The sequence below is a fragment of the Cygnus olor genome, chromosome Z (genome assembly GCF_009769625.2).
Source record: "Cygnus olor isolate bCygOlo1 chromosome Z, bCygOlo1.pri.v2, whole genome shotgun sequence".
Lineage (NCBI taxonomy): Eukaryota > Metazoa > Chordata > Aves > Anseriformes > Anatidae > Cygnus > Cygnus olor.
Genome location: NC_049198.1, coordinates 69,339,393 through 69,342,915, shown reverse-complemented (window position 1 = coordinate 69,342,915; position 3,523 = coordinate 69,339,393). Strand labels below are relative to the sequence as shown.

At 37.3% G+C, this 3,523-nt stretch overlaps 1 long non-coding RNA gene across 2 annotated transcripts in view; it reads left to right on the top strand.

Moving 5' to 3' along the window:
- LOC121062172 overlaps positions 1-3,268 on the top strand; it is a 4,953-nt gene extending 1,685 nt beyond the window's left edge. For both annotated transcript variants that reach the window (XR_005815447.1, XR_005815448.1), the window contains exons 3-4: positions 1,970-2,046; positions 2,740-3,268. This is a non-coding gene — a long non-coding RNA (uncharacterized LOC121062172). The remainder of the gene's footprint in view (positions 1-1,969; positions 2,047-2,739) is intronic.
- Positions 3,269-3,523: the final 255 nt, after the last annotated feature.

Genomic DNA, 3,523 nt, shown 5'->3' with positions numbered 1-3,523 from the left:
AATCAATATTGGTAGCTGTGTATTTATTATTTTAATAAATATTATTGTAGTAATTGTTACAGATAAATGGATATTATTAGCTATTATTTTAAGTGATATGATATCTTAGATATAGCATACATGATACTTTATAGAGGATTGTAAAGTGAGCCACTGGCAGAAAGAGGGGCAAGCTGAACACATTCTTGGAGAATATAAACCAATGCCATTGCGCTATCACTTGGGGATTCTTGACCATAATATGCTTGAATTTTTTGAGGTAGCTGTATGAGTTTTAGAGAAGTGGTTTGTAAGTGTGCATAAAAGAATACACTTGGGCATTAGGATAGGAGGTGCGATAGACAGTATTAGAAGTATCTAAAGAGAAGCTCCTGGAAATAGACGTATTATATTTTATGTAAGATGAGATGTCCAGGGTTCAGCTACGGTATTGGGAAAGGTGTGGAGCTGCAAAAATTTTGCTGAGAATATCTTTGTATATCTTTGTATATAGTATTTGGTAAGAATATCTTTAGGCTTGATCTAAATACACACAGTTCTAGACGAACCTTTTCACAGTCATTTTTAAATTAAATGTTATGAGAGGGAGAATAGGAAAAATTTTTGAACCTTCAAGGACATTAGAGTTCTTGAAAAGAATGAGGCAAAGGGATAAAATTAATTTGTAAAGAAAATAATTAGTCATGAATTATAAAATAAGATATTTATCATTTATAAAACAGATCTTTTATAATATCTTACTCATCTACTGAATATTTGAAAGCCAGTAAGCTTATTTTCTTGCTGCTGTACTGCATATAGATTGATGGCTCTTGCATTCACAGATTATAATACCTCTTACCAATAATACTTTAAATTTGGATGGTAAAAAAAAAAAAAAAAAAAGAGAATCTTACTTTCTGTGTAGCTACTGCTAATATGGTAATATATGGAATGGTAATTTCAGCTATTTAACCTTTTGAGTTCATGTTTGTGGAATACATTTATTCTAAGTGCATATATCTCAAATTATTCACTTACTTATTGAGAATAGAGCCACAAGTCAGTCAAAGGCCAAAGTGTATCTACATATTTTTGCTGGTTTCTAGGTATCTAAAACTTTGCTGAGGAGTACCTTAGGACTAACTAATACAAACAGTGTTTTCGAGATAAATCAGTACTTGAAATAACATTTGTCCTTTTCAGTATGTTTCTTTCTTAGCTTGCCATTGCCAAAGAATTGTTTTAACATACCAAGAAAGAAAAATGTATATAATGAAATGTAAAGTTGTTCCCCAGCCTTAACCCCCCAGCAAATCCAAACAATTTCATCCACTGGCAGTGCTATGAAAATCATGTGGTTTGTTTGCAGGGGTGGAAAATATTTATTTATCTATTTACCCCACATTACGTGTGAAAAGACAGCAAAGACAGCAGATGTTAATTTTATCTTCACTGTCCTCTGCATCTTTCTGATGAAGCATATCTGCCTTCTAGGAGCAGAGATGGGGATGCTCTCTGGTTATGATGACAGCTACCTTTTAAAGGAGCAGAAATGAAGCGTCTGAGGCATGCATGTGCCCTGCCGGTAGCACAGCAGGAAAATATCTTCCACTTGGGATAAGGTGTTCTGACAGCACAGTAGGAACAGCTGAAATTAGTTTTACATTTGGAGATTTCTAACTGGCCTGGATCACTGAAAACAACTTGCATGTGTCTTGTAATTCAGCAAAGCTTTGTTTTTCTGCAATACAGAAAAAGAAAATATATTGCTTAGCTATTATATATATATATAACAGAGGAGCTATTAATATTTTTGCCACAAATAATTGCAATATTTCAAAAACAAAACATAATAAATGTTTCAAAAATTTGTGTAGTGCATTATATATGTATATATGCACACACACCAATAAGCAACATAAGTGAAAGGGGAAATGAACGAGTAATTGCAGACTTTAGCTTTTCTCCTTCATTGCATCCTGTCCAGGAGCTGAAATAACGAGCTGGTTGCAGAGAAGTGACAGGCAGCCAATGAATGCTGAGGAGAGTAAGGTACACTAACAGGTATTGGTTCAACATCAATATATATGTAAAGACTAAAATCTTCATCTGAAAAGTTTCGTGTTGCTATACCACAAGATGGATGCCAAGGTTGCTTCATTTTGTGCTTGCAACAGTGAATAAAGGACACAAATTCTAGAGAAACAACATATCAAAATGCTTTTGTTGCAGTTTCTGATTTCCACCTAATGTTTTCTTGAACACATTGAAATGTAGCAAAAATCAGGTCTGACTGAAGCTTCATGAGTATTTGTATTTGCTGTTTCCAGTGTTTTGTGATCTGTTTTTGAAAAGCGTTGCAGTCTACTTTCTGGCTCTGCTGCTGACTTTCATGCAACATTCATTGTCTCTCTGTGATATGAACCTATGAACACGTTCCAAAACTTGCCTTTTCTTACAAGCTCTACAGTTTATAGCCTGACAAACTATTAAGCTCTTCTAGTAGGAAATTACATCCTTCTAACTTCTGAGGGCAAAAGAAGAGGATTCACTTAACCTCTAGAAATAAGAATTGCCTCCTTATGAAACAAACATGAGCCAGCAGTGTGCCCAGGTGGCCAACAAGGCCAATGCCATCCTGGCCTGCATCAGAAATGGTGTAGCCAGCACAAATATGGAAGAAATTGTCCTTTTGTACACGACACTGGTGAGACCACAAATTGAAAATTTTATTCAGTTTTGTGTCCCTCTCTACAGGAAGAATATTGAGCTGCTTGAGCATCTGCAGAGGAGAACAATGAAGCTGGTGAAGGGACTAGAAAACAAGAATTAAGAGGAGCAGCTAAGGGAACTGAAGTTGTTTAGTCTGGGGTAGTGGACACTGAGGGGAGACCTCGTCACTCTCTACAACTGCCTGAAAGGAGGCTGCAGTGAGGTGTGTCTTGGTTTCTTTTATCAGGTGACAAGTGATAGGATGTAAAGAAATGGCCTCAAGTTACACCAAGACTGGACATTAAGAAAAATTTCTTCATGGAGAGGGTGGTCCAGCATTGGAACAGGCTGCCCAGATGTCCTGTTTTCAGTTGGGATAGAGTTGATTTTCCTCCTAGTAGCTGGTAGGGTGCTGTGTTTTGGATTGGGATGAGAGGAGTGCTGGTAACATAGTGATGTTTTAATTGTTGCAGAGCAGTGCTTACACCAAGCCAAGGACTTTTCAGCTTCTTGCTCTGTCCTGCTAGCGAGCAGGCTAGGGATGCAGCAGGAGCTGGGAGAGGACAGACCCAGGACAGCTTACCCAAATTGGCCAAAGGGGTATTCCATACCATCTGATGTCATGCTGAACAATATATAGGGGTGGCTAGCCGGGGTGGGGGGGCCGGCTGCTCGGGGATAGGCTGGGCATTGGTCAGCAGGTGGTGAGCAATTGCATTGTTCATCACTTGTTTTGTACACATTATTATTAGTAGTACAATTATCATTATTATTATTATTATTTTTCTTCCTGTCTTAATAAACTGTCTTTATCTCAACTCACAGGCTT